Here is a 7,555-nt window from a genome sequence, read left to right as displayed (position 1 = left end):
TGCCTCCAAGAGTTCTGTTGAACCTTTCTGTAATGCCATTGCCCATGGGATGATACGGAGTCGTATGGGATTTATGCACACCTGCCATCTCCAGTAGATCTTTAAGAAGCCGGCTCTCAAAGTTAGCTCCTTGATCCGAATGGATTCTTTTTGGGAACCCATAGATGCAGAAAAATTTATCCCAAAGACATCGGGCAACTTGCTTTGCAGACTGGTTCCGACAGGGGAAAGCGAGAGCTAGCTTCGAGAAATGGTCTGTGACAACAAGAACATCAGTGGTCTTCTTGTCACCCAATTCCGCTGTCCAAAAATCGATGCAAACTAGTTCCATGGGAGCTGAGGTGCGAATATTCTCGAGAGGAGCTCGGGCATCTGGTTCAGGAGTCTTCCCTAAGATACATCTCTGACAGTGCTTCAAATAACTCACGATATCTCTCTGCATGCCTGTCCAAAAAAAACGTTCACTGGCCAGAGAGAGTGTTCTTGAGCGGCCCTGGTGACCAGCTATATCATGAACTCCATGAAGGACTTGCTGTTTCAGAGCTTCTGGGGTGACAAACTGAAAGATCTTCCTGTCCATGTGGCGGTCCCTCCTCACTCTGTAGAGGAGTCCATTACGCACCCTCAACTTCTTCCAGTGTTTCAACAGCCTGAGCACAGGGCTCGACTCGGCTGCTCTCTCGCCAGCGCTTGGCCTCCTATGCCGCTGCACATAAAACAGTACTCTGTTCACTACAGCATCTTGCTGTTGTAGATTGTGCAATTGGCTGAGTGGAATAGCAATGGATGGATCTTCCCCAGGCAGCTGCAGTGACTCTGGGCTTGTGCAAGACAACCTAGAGACCCCTCCAGTGCGATGGGCATCCATGACTGCTGACACCTCCTCAGCACTGATAGCACCTCCAAAAGACAAATGGGGATCTGGTTCGGGACTCAGGGCTTCATCACCATGGTCATCGGTGGTCTGAACGGCTTGACAGTTGGTGGTCATTCGAAAAGCATCTTGCACTGTGCCGGTGACAACTCCATTGACTTCATCCAACAAAGACAAGTAAGGCTGTTTCATCAGGCGATGGCTTACACAGGACTGGACAAAAGGTTCACGGCTTAGGGCATCAGCGACGGTATTCTTCGGTCCTGGGACATACTTCAGATCGAAGTCATATGCCGCTAGTTTCGCCACCCATCTTTGTTCACATGCATCCAACCTGGGTTTCGTTAGGATGTAGGTCAAGGGGTTGTTGTCAGACCATGCAGTGAAGTGCACCCCTTTCAGCCAGTGGGAGAACTTATCACATACAGCCCACTTCAAAGCAAGGAACTCTAAACGATGCGCTGGGTAGTTCAATTGGGCACGTGACAGTGTTTTGCTAGCAAAGGCCACTGGCCTTGCAACCTCTTCTCCAGGCTGGAGCTGGGAGATGACAGCGCCAATCCCATCAAACGAAGCGTCTACTGCCAGGATGAACGGCTTCCCGAAGTCAGGGTGGGCTAACGTCACAGTGTGTAATAGATCGTGCTTCAAAGTGTCAAAGGAATCCTGACACTCGGGGGTCCAGTCTTCTGGCTTGAGCTTCACAGGACTGCAAGACTTTTTCTTTGGCTTCCTTCCTCTCTGAGCTTTTCCCCCATTGTTTTGTTCTGAAAGAAGCTTGAAAAGGGGTCTGGCCTTAGCTGAACACCCTGAAATGAAATGTTGATAGTATAGCACCATGCCTAGGAAGGACCGAATTTTCTTCTGTGAAGGAGAGACACCGTCACTGTCCATCAGATCAGACATCTGTACTTGGCCAATGGCTTCAACCTTTCCAGGGTCTGTCTGCACTCCCGACTCAGTGATGACATGGCCAAGAAACCTAACTGTTCTCCGCAGAAAGTAGCACTTTTTCGGAGCCAACTTGAGGTTGTTGTTCTTCAAGCGAGAGAAAACCATCTCCAGACGCTCAAGAGCTAGCTGTTCAGTCGGAGCAAATACCATGAGGTCATCCAGGTAACATAGGAGACTGGTGAAGTTCTCATCTCCAAAAATGGAAAGCATCATTCGCATGAATGTAGCTGGGCTGTTAGACAGACCTTGAGGCATCCTGTTGTACTCATGCAGACCAAAGGGGGAAGAGAAAGCAGTGTACTTCTTATGGTCTTCATGTAAAGGTACATTATAGAACCCAGAGGTCAGGTCCATGGTGGAAAAGTAGACATTTCCACCAAGTGCAGCGAGAGCATCGGCCTGATGAGGCAGTGGGTGTGCGTCCTTAACCGTTCTTGCATTAAGCCATCTGAAGTCCGTACAGATGCGCAGATCTCCATTTTTCTTCCATACAAGAACAAGTGGCGATGCATACTCACTGCTGGATTTACGAATAATGCTTCTTTCTTCCATATCATTGAGAGCTGTTCTTAGTTTTTCATAGTGGTTTGGTGGCACTCTGCGGTAAGGCAGGCGGAACGGCTTTTCATCCACCAAATGTATCTTGTGCACAAAGTCAGATGCCTCTCCACAGTCCAACTTGTGTCGCGAAAAGATCGTCTCATATCTCTCAATGATCTGCAAAAGCCTGTCTGTCCACAGGTCAGAGACTTCACAGGCATCCAGATCCAGGTCATGTAGACCAAGCTCATCCAATGCTCTCTTGATATCTCCTCTGGACCTTGTCGTAGAAGCACCAGTCACAGTCTGGGAGAAAGCTTGAATGCTGTCAGGCTGAGATAAGTCTTCGGCAGCGATGCAGGGAGACACATCTGCTAATTTTGTGTTTCTCTTTAACACTACCGGCTCAGTGGTGGGGTTTATGATCTTTACTGGCAGCCATCTGTCGCCCCATATCGGTGCAACAATCCTGCCGACCAAAACTTTCCTTGGCCTGCATCTTGATTGAGTTGGTTCTACAACCACTGTGCTGCCTGCTGATATAGGCGCAGATGCAGGCAGTTTGCCCCACACAAGATGCTCACTCTCTGGTTGTAGAGTCACACACTGCTGCAACTTCAGCGTACCAACCTTGACAGGCACTGTCTCACCTCTCCACTTCTCCATATTTGAAAGAACAGAGAAGAAGTGATGACAATCCTCATCACTGCCACCACTGGGTTCGGACATCAACCGCCAATAGCTGTCAGTCTTTCTCATGAAATGAAGAATCTTCTTAATAGCATTGCTACCCAATATCACTTCATCAGTCTGGCCAGGCACCACAAGCATTGGAATGACCATCTTGCAATCATACACCACCACATCCACATCATATATAGCCTTAGGTGTGACTTGATGACCGCCACAACCGACAATGATGACCCCATCAGCAGAATATTTTCTCAGGCCTGAGTTATGCTGCAAGAGGCGTGCTTCTGCTGCTTCGCTCAGTGTGCATGCCATGGAACCACTATCTATCATTGCTTTCAGAGTAATGTTTGCCGCCGAGATAGTGGTATAGAACAAACTATCAGACTTCTGTATTTTATGTAGGCCTTGAAATACAACGGTTTTGTTTGAGGGTACTTTGGAACTGAATGACTTGTACAGTGACTCAAAATCCTCTGTGTCGTCAGTGGGAGGCTCACAAACAGGGTCTGCACTGTCCTCCTCTTGATGCAGACCCATCAGTTTCCCGACTGAGCGGATTTCTCTTGTGCCGGGCAGCTGCGTCTGGAGTGGTCAGGTGAATGGCACAGAAAGCAGAGTTTCTTGTCACGACAGTGAGTCAAGGCAGAGTGTTTAGCATCACTACATACAGCACATGGCATGCTATTCAGACCCTCAATCCTGGGAAGTCTAGGCGTAGACGCCCTGTTTGACATGGCCTGAGCAGGAGTAGCTCTCTGAAGTAGAATTTTTTCTAACATCGTGATGACACGGTTAAGAGCAGGGGACTCAGTCGACTTGGCTGCATGAAGGTCCTGTCTGTCAGGTAAAGACGCACCAGCGCACGGCATTTCAACCTTGTTCACGTGCACATTCTCATTGAGTTTCCTATTCACAGATACAGTACCCTTAGAGCGAATCTCATTGTGATATTCATCTAGCACATCTTGGACCTCTTCAACAGACCACTTATCTATTGTCTTTGACCTGAACGTCATGGCAAGCTCTCTAGATGGACAATTCTTGATAAACATACGCGTCACTTCAAGAGCGGGGCAGTCTAGTGTTTTACCTTGTTCTTTAAGCCGGACAGTGGCAACATCTGCAGCCTGATGGAGCCTCAGCCAGTAGTCATATGCACCCTCATCGCTCTTTGGCAGTGTAGTGTAAAAGTCTGCTAGGGGGAGGGGTGAACAGGGGACGGCAGCAAAATGTTTACGTAGAAGACCATAGATGGCTTCCGGGTTCTCAATTACTTTAATGCCACTGTTCCGAATCCCAAACTTTACAACATCTTTTGCTTTGCCTCTGAGATGCGTGAGTATTTCTTCTGCTTGTTGCTCTGCTTTGATATTTGTTTTCTTTACGTAACTCCTCATTAAGTCTTCCCACTCACGAACATTCACTGTGTCTGTGCTATCCCCTCTGAAGGTTGGAGGCTCCTTCACCTTCCTGTGAGGCACCAGTTGAACTTGAGACAGGTCCAGACTCTGTGTGGATGTGTTAGTGGGTGTGCTGAGCATGTGTGCTGTGCTAGGCGTGGGCACTGCTTGTGTTGGGCTGAGGCGCGCAATAACGCTATCCGCCAGCTGCTGACCAACATTCCTAATTATGTCACTCATTTGACTCACTATGTCAGGTAACAGGGGAGTAGTGATTGGGGTGGACGTATCAACAACCTGTGTGTTTGGTGCATGCTCAGTGTGGTGATTCTGGGAAGAAAACCCGACCCCACTAGCTATAGGGGCCGCTGCGGCAATCTGACTATCCCCCACCACATGAACGTCACCTCCCTGAACAGGACTATCAAAATCCAAAACTATTGGAATCCCCCTCCCTCTACCAATGCTTTCACCAAAAGGCATACTGATATACCCTCGCCTGTAGCTCATATTGGAGTATCATGCAATATCAAACAATCAGTAACACAGTATCAGTCAATCAGTAACAACTGCATGAAATATAGTCAGAAAAGGGCTAGCAAAGAAAAGTAAATAAAAACAACTGATGCCTACACTAATGTGTGAAGCGATACGCTGTCCACCTGACAGTGTGACGAAGCCGTCCAGTAGAATGGTCCCGGGTCGAGGTGAAGATCCAACTTCAAATCGATGAGTCACGGCACCAATGTGACGGGTCACTCCATTCTACTGTTGCTTCTACACATCACCACGGACAACCACTTGGATCAGGTTTCTTTATTGCTGGAACAAAGTATGACAGTGTGGAATTGTGGGTTCAGCAAATAGATCTCGGGACAACAATCCAGTATCTCGTAATCTCCAGTCTGGGTAAATGCTATAGCCTACAAATACCTGAATATATTTGTGCTAGTTGCAAATGTAAATGATATATCTATGAAACAAAATAAAACTGTGTGTGATCGTATAGTAGCTAAGTTTTAGAATATCTGATATAAGCCTTGAATTACACAACATACATACAGTACATTTCAACATTACAATAGTGAAACTACTTGATCCATTTTACATTATATTGAAATAACAAAATAAGGAACATGTTTATCATTGCAAACGCAGCACTCGAGCACATGTGGCTAATCTCCAAACTACCACGCTGGTCTACAATATAGCTAAGCTAGCGCAAGCTGCTTATCCATATAAAGCTAATGTATAAGGCAGCTTGCACAATGAGAATAACATGACGATGAAACCATTTACACAACATAAGAATAGTTACCTGGAACAAAGTATGACAGTGTGGAATTGTGGGTTCAGCAAATAGATCTCGGGACAACAATCTAAATAACATGTAAAGCAAGTGACAATTAGCACGCTAGTTCACATGAAAATATGCTTCGTTGCAAGTCTCTTAAACATGACTTTACAAGACACATAAATCATCAACTGAACTCAAAATAGTTAACTGAAATCATTATAAGTACATTACATGACAAAATACGAGACATATGTACTTAGAATTACAAGAAAACATTGTTTATCCCAGACCTCCCAAATTGCGTGACTTACCCAGTATCTCGTAATCTCCAGTCTGGGTAAATGCAACGCGAATCCCACTGTCACACTAAATCAACCTGCCTCTAGATGGCGTAATTGCATCAATTTTAATATAATTTAACTAGCAACTCTTTTTACTCCGTTACACACGCACGCACGCACACACCATTTTCATCATGCGCTGTCCTGATCCTGCGTGGCATGTTACCAAAAACACAAATCAAACCAAAGGACAAGATACTCTGGAGGACTGCTTTATAAAACAGCTCCAATGCAAGATATAACTGTCCACATTAAAACTATTTCATTTCCTCAGGAAAAATATCCATTGTTGCAGTGTCACATTTATCAAACTTCAGCTGATCATCAACTTCCTAAATTCCTAAGTATTTATAAGTAGACTGTCTCTATGGATATCGTTAATAAAACTATGCGTGACATTTAAAACGCTTTATGCCCCCAACACTGTCTTCCAGGGGGCGCTGCCACCGTTGACTTAAAGGCACCTAATCCTAAACCTAACCCTAATCCTAACCTTAACCCATGCCTAACCATAGCACCTTCCAGGCAGTGCTGCCTTGAAGACAACGTTGGGGGCATAAAATATCAAGAAACTTCTAAAACCAATGACAATATCTGTGCCCGAGGATCCTAATTTAAAACACCCAAAACACCCACCAGACAAATTACTAGTTCCACTACACAACTTCTATAGTGGTTCTATGGTAGTGTACAATACCGCTAATGTTAGCTGACTTTATTCCAAAGCTTTCAATTAACCATATTATAATCAATAGGCCAATATAATATGTGTGTTTAAAAAAAAAATATATATCTGAGCCCGAGGTTCCTAATTCAAATCCAGTACAGGACTGAATAAGAGAACCATAAGGCTATGAGGTTCCAGTATGTGAGAAACTTGAAATGCCTAAATATCTTCAACCTCAAGTATGCAGCTAATAAGGAAATAGAATTGTTATTTAAACAAGGTGAATTTCTGCCCACTGTGGAATGCAGAAAGGGATAGTAAAGAAAATATAAATGCTAAATAAATGTAACCTATTATTATTATTATTATTATTATTATTATTATACATTCTACAGTGGGGAGAAGTTCACCTCAGTTAATTTCGTCATGAGCAGCATACTTGATATTTCCGTACTGTCGGTACGAATAATAACAAAACAATTGGTTAAAGCAGCCAGGCAGCTACAGCACTACACATCTAGGGGCGCATGAACATGGGGGCTGTTTTTTCACACCACCAACTATGTGACCTCGAGAAATGGAGATCTGTCTGAAAAATCGCCAGATTTCTACTGTAAGGTGCAGATCACCAATATGTAACACTTCATTACAGTCATTTACCCATTTATACTTGAGGTATTCACAGAATATGAGCTTAAAGATAGTAAGGGTTACAGTTTTTTACAACTGTTTACACACGTTTTCAAAACTCTGTGTCTATTTTTCAAAACTCCACACACAAAACCAACA

At 44.7% G+C, this 7,555-nt stretch overlaps 1 long non-coding RNA gene across 1 annotated transcript; it reads right to left on the bottom strand.

Annotated features, from left to right (window-relative positions):
• Window positions 1-5,262: 5,262 nt before the first annotated feature.
• LOC121703076 lies at window positions 5,263-6,199 on the bottom strand. The gene is made up of 2 exons (XR_006029428.1): window positions 6,070-6,199; window positions 5,263-5,840 (listed from the first exon to the last, which is right to left on the bottom strand). It is a non-coding gene; the product is annotated as an uncharacterized LOC121703076 (long non-coding RNA).
• Between the last annotated feature and the right edge of the window lie 1,356 nt (window positions 6,200-7,555).

The sequence above is a fragment of the Alosa sapidissima genome, chromosome 2 (genome assembly GCF_018492685.1).
Source record: "Alosa sapidissima isolate fAloSap1 chromosome 2, fAloSap1.pri, whole genome shotgun sequence".
NCBI lineage: Eukaryota > Metazoa > Chordata > Actinopteri > Clupeiformes > Clupeidae > Alosa > Alosa sapidissima.
The sequence above is the reverse complement of the archived record's forward strand: the minus strand, read 5'-3'. Positions and strand labels throughout refer to the sequence as shown.